We start from the raw sequence: 14,358 nt of genomic DNA on the forward strand, positions 1-14,358 counted from the left end.
ACAGGGGGCGAGAGAGACTGCTCGCACAGGGGGCGAGAGAGACTGCTCGCACAGGGGGCGAGAGAGACTGCTCGCACAGGGGGCGAGAGATCGCTCGCACAGGGCGAGAGACCGCTCGCACAGAGAGAGACCATTAAAACTGGGGGAGAGAGACCACTCGCACAGAGAGAGACCGCTCGCACAGAGAGAGAGAGACCGCTCGCACAGGGGGAGAGAGACCGCTCGCACAGGGGGAGAGAGACCGCTCGCACAGCGCACGGGGCGAGAGACCGCTCGCACGGGGCGAGACCGCTCGCACAGAGAGACCATTAAAACTGGGGGAGAGAGACCGCTCGCACAGAGAGAGACCGCTCGCACAGAGAGAGAGAGAGACCGCTCGCACAGAGAGGGAGAGACCGCTCGCACAGGGGGAGAGAGACCGCTCGCACAGGGGGAGAGAGACCGCTCGCACAGGGGGAGAGAGACCGCTCGCACAGGGGGAGAGAGACGCACAGGGGAGAGAGACCGCTCGCACAGGGGTACAGAGACCGCTCGCACAGGGGTACAGAGACATCTCGCACAGAGGCACAGAGACCTCTCGCACAGGGGAGAGAGGCCGCTCACGGGTACAGAGACCGCTCGCACAGAGGTACAGAGACCGCTCGCACAGAGGCACAGAGACCTCTCGCACAGGGGAGAGAGGCCGCTCACGGGTACAGAGACCGCTCTCCACAGGGGTACAGAGACCGCTCTCCACGGGGGTACAGAGACCGCTCTCCACAGGGGTAGAGAGACCGCTCACACAGGGAGAGACAAACTTTTGTGTGTATATATATATATATATATATATATATATATATATATATATATATATATATATATATATATATATATATATATCACACACACACATACACACACACACACACAAAGACCGATATAGACTGACTGGTACACTGACAGACAGATGTATAGATACTGTCTGTGTATATGTATTGTACACACACATGCTGCCTTGTTTACCCCAGGGCACAAGTCTGCGCCCTTCCCCCTGCTCCTCAAAGTCATAACACCTGACGGTAACACAACTCCTGAAGCTCTGCTCTGCCATGTGGCAATGCGGTGACAGCGCAGTGACAGCTGTGACGATGAGCGCTGCGTACGGGTCCCTGCGTGCTCCCGCAGAGCGCGCAGTGCCACGTGCTGTGTGTGTGTGTGTGTGTGTTTCCCTGCGTGCTCTGCGGGCAGCTCCTGCCACATTAGAATTGTGCACAGCGCGTTTCGCCTGCCGGAGGCAGAGCAGGAATGAAGCAACACGGGAACCCCGGGGAACCGGAACAGATACCCGGCTGCAGAGCATCGCACCTAGAGACCCAGCACTGCTGTGCAGAGCGTTGCACCCTTTACGGTCATTTACCCCCCACATATAAATCCCCCTTAATGGTTAGTGTGTGTGTGCTATGGGGAGCAGGGTCACTGCAGGTCACAGCTGTTATTGATCAATCACTGTTGGAATGACTATTGATCACTGGGAGTCACCAGCTGCATAAGGGGGGGAGGGGGGGAAGCAGACCGGACTATATGTTCCTCCCCGTCAGTTTTTTGGGGGTTACAGGGCGATAGGGTTATATTTACAGTCACGGGTTCGAAAATATTTTGGGTTTCTGTTTTTTTCGGGGGCTGTGACACTGGAGCTAGCATTTAACCTCTTCACTGCTGCTGCTGCACTCAGAGTTGCTTCTTGCTGCCGATGAGCAGCCATATTTATTTCACCCACTTCAAAATTTCTCTCACAACTACAAGTCGTCCCTAAACTTTCTTTATGTGATTGAACTACAGTTAACACAATAAATCTCCGTATTCATGTACAGTATGTAACAGTCCATATTTGGAACACGATATGCCAATTTTCCTAGAGGTGTCACTCTGGGCCTGGCCCATTATAGGATAGCAGTCCTAGAGGGGACACAGGGCCTGGCCCATTATAGGATAGCAGTTCTAGAGGGGACACAGGGCATGGCCCATTATAGGATAGCAGTCCTAGAGGGGACACAGGGACTGGCCCATAATAGGATATCAGTCCTAGAGGGGACAGAGGGCCTGGCCCATTATAGGATAGCAGTCCTAGAGGGGACACAGGGCCTGGACCATTATAGGATAGCAGTCCTAGAGGGGACACAGGGACTGGCCCATAATAGGATATCAGTCCTAGAGGGGACACAGGGCCTGGCCCATTATAGGATATCAGTCCTAGAGGGGACACAGAGACTGGCCCATTATAGGATATCAGTCCTAGAGGGGACACAGGGCCTGGCCCATTATAGGATAGCAGTCCTAGAGGGGACACAGAGACTGGCCCATTATAGGATAGCAGTCCTAGAGGGGACACAGGGCATGGCCCATTATAGGATAGCAGTCCTAGAGGGGACACAGGGACTGGCCCATAATAGGATATCAGTCCTAGAGGGGACAGAGGGCCGGCCCATTATAGGATAGCAGTCCTAGAGGGGACACAGGGCCTGGACCATTATAGGATAGCAGTCCTAGAGGGGACACAGGGACTGGCCCATAATAGGATATCAGTCCTAGAGGGGACAGAGGGCCGGCCCATTATAGGATAGCAGTCCTAGAGGGGACACAGGGCCTGGCCCATTATAGGATATCAGTCCTAGAGGGGACACAGAGACTGGCCCATTATAGGATATCAGTCCTAGAGGGGACACAGGGCCTGGCCCATTATAGGATAGCAGTCCTAGAGGGGACACAGGGACTGGCCCATAATAGGATATCAGTCCTAGAGGGGACACAGGGACTGGCCCATAATAGGATATCAGTCCTAGAGGGGACACAGGGACTGGCCCATAATAGGATATCAGTCCTAGAGGGGACAAAGGGCCTGGCCCATAATAGGATATCAGTCCTAGTGGGACACAGGGCCTGGACCATTATAGGATAGCAGTCCTAGAGGGGACAAAGGGCCGGCCCATTATAGGATATCAGTCCTAGTGGGACACAGGGCCTGGACCATTATAGGATAGCAGTCCTAGAGGGGACACAGGGACTGGCCCATAATAGGATATCAGTTCTAGAGGGGACACAGGGCCTGGCCCATTATAGGATAGCAGTCCTAGTGGGACACAGGGACTGGCCCATAATAGGATATCAGTCCTAGAGGGGACACAGGCCCTGGCCCATTATAGGATAGCAGTCCTAGTGGGACACAGGGACTGGACCATTATAGGATAGCAGTCCTAGAGGGGACACAGGGCCTGGCACATTATAGGATAGCAGTCCTAGAGGGGACACAGAGACTGGCCCATTATAGGATAGCAGTCCTAGAGGGGACACAGGGCCTGGACCATTATAGGATAGCAGTCCTAGAGGGGACACAGGGCCTGGACCATTATAGGATAGCAGTCCTAGAGGGGACACAGGGCCTGGCCCATTATAGGATAGCAGTCCTAGAGGGTACACAGGGCCTGGCACATTATAGGATAGCAGTCCTAGAGGGGACACAGGGCATGGCCCATTATAGGATAGCAGTCCTAGAGGGGACACAGGGCCTGGCACATTATAGGATAGCAGTCCTAGAGGGGCCACTCTGAGCCTGACACATAATTGGATAGTAGTCCTAGAGGTAGCCTTAGGACAGACCTCTGTGGGCTTCTCTCCACATTAATAAGCTGTGATCCTGAGCAGACTCAAGCGACAAAACTCTAATCAATATTTAATTCAGCAGCTATTGATCTGTGTGGGAGCTCAGGGAGTCCTGTCACATACTCACATAGACATACATTCATACATACACATATATAATTCCTATATGCAAACACATATATTCACATATATAATTCCTATATGCATACACATATATACATTCATACATACACATACATTCACATATATAATTCCTATATGCATACACGTATATATTCACATATACTCACAGTATATAAATATATATTCACATATATACATGCACACATAGACATCATGTATACATACACATATGTAGATATATATACAGAGGTACACACATATCTTATGGTGGGTAAAACAGCGGCAAAAACCATCTAGTGAACAGCACTAAGAACACATGATCACAGTCACGTCTTGTACCGGTCCCCAAACCTGCCTTACTAAGCCACTGCAGCCAGGGATTCTGGGTAATGACATGCATATGAGCACACACTGTCACTTTTTGCTTCTTATCCACTTTAACATGGATCCCTTTAAGATTATGCATATACAAACAAATATACACACATATATACATATATATACACACACTCGTATATATACAGTATATACATACACGAATACAGACACGTATATAAACAAACACACACACTCATATACATACACAAACATACACTCATACATATACAAACATGTATACACATACTAGACACAAAAACACACCCCAATGTACATATACACAGTATAAGAGCAATGACAGAAATAAATGGCACACCACTGTTAAGAAAGACATGCAGGTATAATTCTGCTTCCGGTGCTCACCTCCCAATGGTCCCGGCGTCTGAAGGCTGGGCCTGATAACAGCACAAAAATGAAGGAAAGGAGGAGCACACAGGAGACTTGATTTGAGTTTTGAAAAACTTCAATAAGGTGTTCCCAGCATCAGAGCTTTAGTACAGATAACGTGTCAGGGTCTGAGGAAGGGACACGTTAGTCCTGACACGTTATCTGTACTAAAGCTCTGATGCTGGGAACACCTTATTGAAGTTTTTCAAAACTCAAATCAAGTCTCCTGTGTGCTCCTCCTTTCCTTCATTTTTGTACATACAGTATACACAGTCACATATACGCACACACCCCGATGTACATACAGTATACACAGTCACATACAGTATACACACACCCCAATGTACATATACCCAGTCACATATACACACACCCCAATGTACATATACAAAGTCACATATACACACACCCCAATGTACATATACCCAGTCACATATACACACACCCCAATGTACATATACCCAGTCACATATACACACACCCCAATGTACATATACACAGTCACATATACACACATCCCAATGTACATATACCCAGTCACATATACACACACCCCAATGTACATATACCCAGTCACATATACACACACCCCAATGTACATATACACAGTCACATATACACACACCCCCCAATGGGAGAAAGAGAAGAATGCGGGCGGTAGAGCAGGACAAGGAGGGTCAGGCCTCGGCCAGGGTGGTGCTGAGCGGGCGTGCTTACGCTGGCCGCTATGAAACACATTGAGGCAATGTGTGTGGCCAGCCTGAGCAAGCGGCTGCTCGGCGCTTAGATGCTTGCAGAGCAAGCAAATTTGATTTTGCTGCTCGTAAGTGCGTCACGTGAGCAGTTCGCCCAATGAGGGCGAACCAGCTCTGTGACATCGTGGCCGCGCCCCCAGACGAGCGCGCACCTAGCCGGCCTCGAATCGCCCGGCCGCGCAGGGTGCCGCGCACGAGCGCCAGCTCTCTGCCTGGCCGCAGCCTAAGGCCTTGGATACAGGCGTGTGCGACGGAACGCATGACGTCACGCGCCGGTACTAGAAGCGATCTGTGGCCTTTTGCCCGTAACGTCACGTGAGCAGTTCGCCATCATTGGCTGAGCCGCGCACATGACCGGGCCGTCGCGCAGCAAAAATCAAAACATTTTGTCTCGTAAAGTATCGGCTGCCTCGTCGCTCTCGTGCGCGGCGCACTATGGCCGTGCGCATTGCCTTACGGCCTTTTGTTTTCGGCTCACACAATGTCGCTCATACTATGGACGCGGGCTAAGGGAGAGAGGGTTATAGGGAGAGAGATACAGGGTTATAGGGAGAGAGGGAGGGAGATACAGGGTTATAGGGAGAGAGGGAGGGAGATACAGGGTTATAGGGAGAGTGAGAGTTATAGGGAGATTGAGAGTTATAGGGAGGGAGGGACAGGTTTATAGTAGGAGATCGAGAGTGAGGGATAGAGAATTATAGGGAGAGTTATAGGGGGAGTGAGATTTATAGGGAGGGGGAGTGAGAGTTATAGGGAGAGGGAGTGAGAGAGTTATAGGGAAAGTGAGGGAGAGAGAGTTATAGGGAGAGGGAGAGAGAGTTATAGGGAGATTGAGGGAGAGTTATAGGGAAAGTGAGGGAGAGAGTTATAGGGAGAGGGAGTGAGAGTTATAGGGAAAGAGAGGGAGAGAGAGTTATAGGGAGAGTTATAGGGAGAGGGAGTGAGAGTTATAGGGAAAGTGAGGGAGGGAGAGTTATAGGGAGAGGGAGTGAGAGTTATAGGGAAAGTGAGGGAGAGAGAGTTATAGGGAGAGTTATAGGGAAAGTGAGGGAGAGAGAGTTATAGGTAGAATTATAGGGAGAGGGAGTGGGAGTTATAGGGAAAGTGAGGGAGAGCGTTATAGTGAGCGAGGGAGAGAACGTTATATGGAGAGTGAGTGAGTCAGACAGATACAAAAAGAGACAGAAGCCCTTATTGTGCAAGCTGCGATATTGACGTCCCTGAGGGTTTCCATGCGATAGCGCTGCGATATTAACGTCCCTGAGGGTTTCCATGCGTTGGCGCTGCGATATTAACGTCCCTGAGGGTTTCCATGCGTTGGCGCTGCGATATTAACGTCCCTGAGGGTTTCCATGCGATAGCGCTGCGATATTGACGTCCCTGAGGGTTTCCATGCGTTGGCGCTGCGATATTGACGTCCCTGAGGGTTTCCATGCGTTGGCGCTGCGATATTAACGTCCCTGAGGGTTTCCATGCGATAGCGCTGCGATATTGACGTCCCTGAGGGTTTCCATGCGATAGCGCTGCGATATTAACGTCCCTGAGGGTTTCCATGCGATAGCGCTGCGATATTAACGTCCCTGAGGGTTTCCATGCGTTGGCGCTGCGATATTGACGTCCCTGAGGGTTTCCATGCGTTGGCGCTGCGATATTGACGTCCCTGAGGGTTTCCATGCGTTGGCGCTGCGATATTGACGTCCCTGAGGGTTTCCATGCGATAGCGCTGCGATATTAACGTCCCTGAGGGTTTCCATGCGATAGCGCTGCGATATTGACGTCCCTGAGGGTTTCCATGCGATAGCGCTGCGATATTGACGTCCCTGAGGGTTTCCATGCGATAGCGCTGCGATATTAACGTCCCTGAGGGTTTCCATGCGTTGGCGCTGCGATATTGACGTCCCTGAGGGTTTCCATGCGTTGGCGCTGCGATATTGACGTCCCTGAGGGTTTCCATGCGATAGCGCCAGTCACAGCCTACAAAATAAGGGCCAAAAAGTGAGAGAAATGAGAAGCAGTTTTGTAGAATAAATCTCTTTATATACCACAGCAATAAAACATTTCAAATGGGCTGCAGAAAAAGAGAGGAGAGAGAGCGCAGTGTGTCTAACACGCAGAGCAGTGTGTCTGTAATACGCAGAGCAGTGTGTCTGTAACACGCAGAGCAGTGTGTCTAACACGCAGAGCAGAGTGTCTGTAACACACAGAATAGTGTGTCTGTAACACGCAGAGCAGTGTGTGTCTGTAACACGCAGAGCAGTGTGTCTAACACGCAGAGCAGTGTGTCTGTAACACGCAGAGCATAGTGTGTCTGTAACACGCAGAACAGAGCACGTACAGCAGTGTGTCACATGCAAAGCGCAGTGTTTGCAACACGCAGAGCGGTGTGTCTGTAACACGCAGTGCAATGTGTCTGTAACATGCAGAGCTGGTCATGTCTGTAACATGTAGAGCAGTGCATTTCTGTAACATGCAGAGCAGTGTGTGTTACACGCAGAGCAGTGTCTGTAACACGCAGAGCAGTGTGTGTCTAACACGCAGAGCGGTGCATGTCTGTAACACGCAGAGGGGTTTAATCTCAGGAATATCACATCAAATATTGAATGTTATAGTTTTCTGCAAATAGATTTTGAGGTTTCTTTTAGAGCACCACACTTTTTCCAATTTTACTATGTAACACGCAGAGCAGTGTGTCTGTAACACGCAGAGCTGTGCATGTCTGTAACACGCAGAGCAGTGTGTTTCTAACACGCAGAGCAGTGTGTGTCTATAACACGCAGAGCGGTGTGTGTCTGTAACACGCAGAGCAGTGTGTCTAACACGCAGAGCGGTGCATGTCTGTAACACAGAGCAGTGTGTGTCTAACACGCAGATCGGTGTGTGTCTGTAACACGTAGAGCAGTGTGTATCTGTAACTCAGAGTTGTGTGTGTCTAACACGCAGAGCAGTGTGTGTCTGTAACACGCAGAGCGGTGTGTGTCTGTAACACGCAGAGCGGTGTGTGTCTGTAACACTCAGAGCGGTGTGTGTCTGTAACACGCAGAGCGGTGCATGTCTGTGACACGCAGAGCAGTGTGTGTCTGTAACACAGAGCAGTGTGTGTCTGTAACACAGAGCAGTGTGTGTCTGTAACACACAGAGCGGTGTGTGTCTGTAACACGCAGAGCGGTGCGTGTCTGTAACACGCAGAGCGGTGTGTCTGTAACACGCAGAGTGGTGTGTGTCTGTAACACGCAGAGCGGTGTGTGTCTGTAACACGCAGAGCGGTGCGTGTCTGTGACACGCAGAGCGGTGTGTGTCTGAGACACAGTGTATATATTGTATATGCATTGCTGTCCTTTGGCAGTGAAGCGCTTAGTAATAGGTCACACGCAGTCACAGTGTAATGGCTGAGTGAGCTGTCACAGAGAGAGGATCCTCAGGAGTCAAACTGCAGCCGCTGACCCTGTGACATCTCTTCCCTGAGGGACAGTGAGACCTGCAGGGGAGACACACAGACAGACGGACACTGAGGAAAGGGGAGAAAGAGGAGTGCATGAGGGAGAGAGCGACAGGAGTGATTGAGGGAGAGGAAAGAGAGGGGAGTACAGGAGCAGGGGACAGGGTGACTGATAGAGGGACATTAGGAAGTCCCTATACCTTCGAGAAGCTGTTACTCCCGTGGCCCCTCGCGTGGTCACAGCTCTGTCACTGCACCTCCATCCTGCCTCACCGCATCCTCTGCTGTCCTGTTTTGGGTAGAGGTGCGCTTGGGGGGTGATCGTGTTTAAGTGATGATGATTAATGAGAGGAGTGAGGCTCCCGTGGCGGTGACAGCGCCTGATTGACGGATTCTCGTAAACTCGGGGTCCCCTGGTGCTGCCACGGAAAAGAAAGACTTCCTGCCGTGACAGATTGCAGTCTGGGGACTCGCATGGAACATCTGGATTTATCATGGAAGGCTCGGACTCATTAACCTTCACACTGACGGGAGCCACACACAATGAGTCACTGCGTGGCTACTACCAGGCACCCGTGTACCAGCGGCGGGCAACTCCAGTCCTCAAGGCCTGCTTCAGCATAGGTGGCTGAATCGAGCCACCTGTGCTGAAGCATTGATATCCTGGAAACCTGACCGGTTGGTAGGCCTTGAGGACTGCAGTTGGCCAGTCCTGGTATACCAGAGCCAGTTCTCCAAAGTGGGACGATCAGAAAACATTTAGGAGAAGGGCCACAAGCTTGTTGTAATGTTATTTTGGATACATTTAAAGACTAAACAAATGTATCATTCTGATTCAACATGTTGCAGGCATGTATAACATCTGTACCATATATATTTACCTTAACTTAAAGTGAGTATCAGTGCGGACAAGCTGCACTTTGCTGCCGAAGCAACGAGCATGAAATCAGCAGGTGCAGAGAGTCCAGGGGCCACAGCATGGCCCCTCACGGGGCGCCCGGGGAAGAGCCATTACATATATAGCCCCCTCCTGGAGGGGTTAGCAGCCTTAGTGGGTTCACTGGTTCAATTCCCGGTGTCGGCTCCTTGTGACCTTGGGCAAGTCACTTTATCTCCCTGTGCCTCAGGCACCAAAACATAGATTGTAAGCTCCACGGGGCAGGGACTGTGACAATCCTATGAGCTGCGTCCCGCGCGCTATACTGTGACTGCGATGCGCTTAGTCCCATTGGGAGAAAAGCCCTATATGAAATAAAGCGATTATTATTCTTACCTGTGTGGGTCACTCCCCTTCCCATCAGGTGATGCAGGAGGCCTATGCAGAAAGGAAAGGGGCAGCCACGCCTTTGTATATGTTATGATCAGTGATGTTACTATAGAGAGATAGAAGGGTATGTATAACTCCATTCAATGTTCTGGAAGCAGGTTCCCTGGAGTTCTGGTAAGCGCCTCATTGTCATAGTTATGTAACCCCTCCTTGCCCGGCTCCTAAGGAGTGTCACTATGAGGTTGTGTAGATGTAAGTGCCACAGACTCTTCACCTTCTCAAGGGAGTGCTGGCATTCGGCTGGCTGGTAGTACAAACTCTCAGGGTGGTAACAAAGGGCGCCAGGAACTTTTATACAAACAGGACAGGCTTTATTGACAGGACAGGTTTTTACGCTTACATTCTCTTCCCTGGAGTCCATACATCGCCACAGTGTGGCACACATGGCTTACATCACTCTTGTCTTGTGCATAGTCAAAGGGGAATATCCATTTCTACAAGCTCTAATATCCTGGAGACCTCATGCAGGCACTTTCCTACAACTTCTGCCTGGGGATGTAATCCCACCTACCCCAGCGGTCCTCTTCAGTGACCGGGTGTGCTTACTTCTTCTGAGGCTGGCGTTGTGGTAACCTTGATACGTGACAGCCCTGCAGACCCCATGTGTTTGTGAATCCCACGCAAAGGAAAGCTGCCACGTACACACTCCTTCAGTATATCCTTATGGCCTTGCCATTAGCTATTGAGTGGCCCTGTCCACGTAGGGACACGTCCCTGACTATAAAACAACTAAGGTGATCTCCCATCATTACACAGCGTTTCACTGACTAGACTGGGACTACATGTAGACAGGCAGCGGCCCCCTCCTCCTTCTCCTGGAGTCCTCCTGATGTTGATGGGTCAGTCCTGTGGCCCTTCTGGGTGTCTAAGGCCGAGCTCAGCGCGCTTACTACAGTAAGCGTGCGCACGATCAGAACAATGACACGGTTTTCAATGAACCATGTCAGGTTGCTATTTTTTGTGGCGGCAAAGTACAGCGTTGTCGCTGCTACATTTTGCCGCTACATCCGAAATGTATTTTTGGGGGCGGCAGTCGCGTCACATGAGCTGGTTCAGCGAACCAGCTCCGTGACACGGCCACGCCCCCAAACGCCGCAACCCGACTCCTGCAGCCTGAACACAGATCGCTGGGCTGCAGGAGTGTGCGGTGGAGGCGCGCACAGGAGCACGCAGACGCAGCATGCACCCTGATCTCGGCCTAAGGCCCAACACCCTATACCTCCATCTTTACACCACCGGGTTATCTGGGAGTGGTTGGGCTAACCATTACCACACCCCACCCTTGTTAGGTTGCGTTCAAACAGGCTGCGATGCGACGTGCGCGCGCACGTTCGCCACTCTTGCGCTTTGGTGTGGGAGTTTTCAAAGCGTTGACGCGGCTGCACTTAAAGGAGACAACTGAAGTTGTCATTTCAAGCGGCAGCCGCGTCACGTGTATGTCGCCAGCCAATCAAAAAACACATTTTTTTTAAAGTCCCGCCTCCAATCGCGTCATTCTGTCTGCTGGGGATGAACACACATCGCGCAGCAGACAGAGGCTCGCATGCGCAGATGCGCAGCAAGATAGCTTTCTGTTTGAACGCAGCCTTAGGCTGAGTTCAGGGTAAGAATGACAGCCGCGCGCTTCCATGCGTGCCTCCGCCACACGCTCCTGCAGCCCAGCGATCGGTGCCTTGGCTGCAGGAGTTGGGGCGTGGCTTTTACGTGTCACGGAGCTGGTTCGCTGAACCAGCTCACGTGGCGCGACTGCAGCCGCAAAAAACAATTTCGGCAAAATGTAGCAGCGTCAACGCTGTACTGTGCCGCCGGGTAAACTCCCACTGGACAACCCGAAATTGTGACGAACGTGCGCGCACACGTAAGCGGGCACCTGTCGCGTAGTAGTCACCCTGAGCTCAGCCTTAGGCCTCGTTCAGGGTGCTGGCATCGGAGGGAGGGCGTGCTGCCGTGAGAAACAAAGTATTCAATTTGAATACTGGTTGTCAGGGTAGCAACTGCCCTGTCTCCGAAGCCAGGAGTTGAAGCTGACTACAGTTTCAATAAACGAAAATTTCGTTTTTTGGAACTGCAGCAGCGTCACAGGGACCAAGGCAGCCAATGAAATCATTCTTGAGAATGATTTCATGACTGCAACCTCGATACTTACCCTGCTGTGTGTAACCCCGCCCCCTTCCCAACGGTGAAAAGTCTGCTGAGGGATAAACACAGATCGCCCAGCAAACTGCAGCACTGCCTCCCTCCCGCCCTCCCTCCGAGTCCTGCAGCTGACACCCTGAACGAGGCCTTACTGGGCAAAACAGGGATGGGTTCTTTCCAGAATAGGGGCGGGGCTTACATGGCAGTTGGCTGAATTGCAACAATTCCCCAGACATTAACCCTTTCTATACCTGTAGTAACCCGGTGGGGGAGGGGGGTGCAGTTATGTGTATTAAGGAACTTGCCCTCTATGGGTTAGGCCGAGTTCAGGGTGCCAGAGACAGCAGGTGGAGGGCGCGCGTTCGCGTGTGCGTGCGTCAGTCTCCTGGGCGATGTGTGCACATCATCCCCAGCAGACCTTTTCAAGCTTTCAGGAGGCGGGGCGACGGTGTTGCTGTGTTGAAATCATTCTCAAGAATGATTTCATTGGCTGCCGAGGTCCCAGTGACGCTGCTGCAGCTTCAAAAAACAACTTGAGTTGAAACTGTAGCAAGCGTCAACTCCGGGCTTCGGAGACAGGGCAGCTGCTACCCTGACAACTGCTATTCAGTTTAAACAATTTGTATCGAACGTCCGCCCGCACGTAAGCACACCCCCCCTCCGAAGCCAGCACCCTGAACGAGGCCTTAGGCCTCGTTCAGGGTGCAGGCTTCGAAGGGAGGGCGTGCTGCCGTGCGTGCTGCCGTGGGACACAAAGTATTCAAATTGAATACTGGTTGTCAGGGTAGCAGCTGCCCTGTCTCCGAAGCCCGGAGTTGACGCTGGCTACAGTTTCAATAAACAAAAAAATCGTTTTTTGAAGCTGCAGCAGCGTCACTGGGACCTCGGCAGCCAATGAAATCATTCTTGAGAATGATTTCAACACAGCAACTTCAATCCCTAACCTCACGTCTGTAACCCCGCCCCTTCAACTCCTGAAAAAGTCTGCTGGGGAGGATGTGCACACATCGCCCAGCAGACTGCCGCCCTCCCTCCAGAACGCCCGCCCTCCAACTCCTGCCTCTGGCACCCTGAACGAGGCCTTAGAGCCCATAGTAATGGCCCCAGATTGCTCTCATGCAGGAAGAGGAGCGAGCGAGCGAGCGTGTGCTCCGCAGGGAGTTCCCAGAGTTGAAGCTCCGGAGCATAATTGGATCGGCCTCACCGGAGGGTCCCAAGTAAGCTCCCGATCCGATAAGTATAGACTGGGAATGCCGTATACAGTAACGGGAGAGTGATCCCAGGGAGTAGTGTGTGTGTCCCAACAAGGGTCCCCCTGACATAGGGCATTATTGAACCTATGCAGGAGTTTGCCAATCTTACCAATGCGAAGGGAAACAAGTATATACAGTAAGTACCTCCCGCACGTCAGTGAGAGCTGCCAGGGGAAGAGGCAGAGTAACCGCATTGTTTGACACCAGTTACTGTCTATGAGAAATCAGTGTTTTGTAAGTGGAGCATTATCAACGGATGTGAATAAAGTTCATGATTGTAGTATAAAATTCTTATCACCCATCATAAGTCTATCTGCTTATCCACACCCAGCCAGCACCCTGACCAGGTCTGAGAGACTGAGCCCAGCCTGCACCCAGCACCCTGACCAGGTCTGAGAGACTGAGCCCAGCCTGCACCCAGCACCCTGACCAGGTCTGAGAGATTGAGCCCAGCCTGCACTGACCCAGCACCCTGACCAGGTCTGAGAGACTGAGCCCAGCCTGCACCCAGCACCCTGACCAGGTCTGAGAGACTGAGCCCAGCCTGCACTGACCCAGCACCCTGACCAGGTCTGAGAGACTGAACCCAGCCTGCACGGACCCAGCACCCTGACCAGGTCTGAGAGACTGAGCCCAGCCTGCACTGAGAGACTGAGCCCAGCCTGCACGGAACCAGCACCCTGACCAGGTCTGAGAGACTGAGCCCAGCCTGCACTGACCCAGCACCCTGACCAGGTCTGAGAGACTGAGCCCAGCCTGCACTGACCCAGCACCCTGACCAGGTCTGAGAGACTGAGCCCAGCCTGCACCCAGCACCCTGACCAGGTCTGAGAGACTGAGCCCAGCCTGCACTGACCCAGCACCCTGACCAGGTCTGAGAGACTGAACCCAGCCTGCACGGACCCAGCACCCTGACCAGGTCTGAGA

Source organism: Ascaphus truei, chromosome 9 (assembly GCF_040206685.1).
Source record: "Ascaphus truei isolate aAscTru1 chromosome 9, aAscTru1.hap1, whole genome shotgun sequence".
NCBI classification, from domain to species: domain Eukaryota; kingdom Metazoa; phylum Chordata; class Amphibia; order Anura; family Ascaphidae; genus Ascaphus; species Ascaphus truei.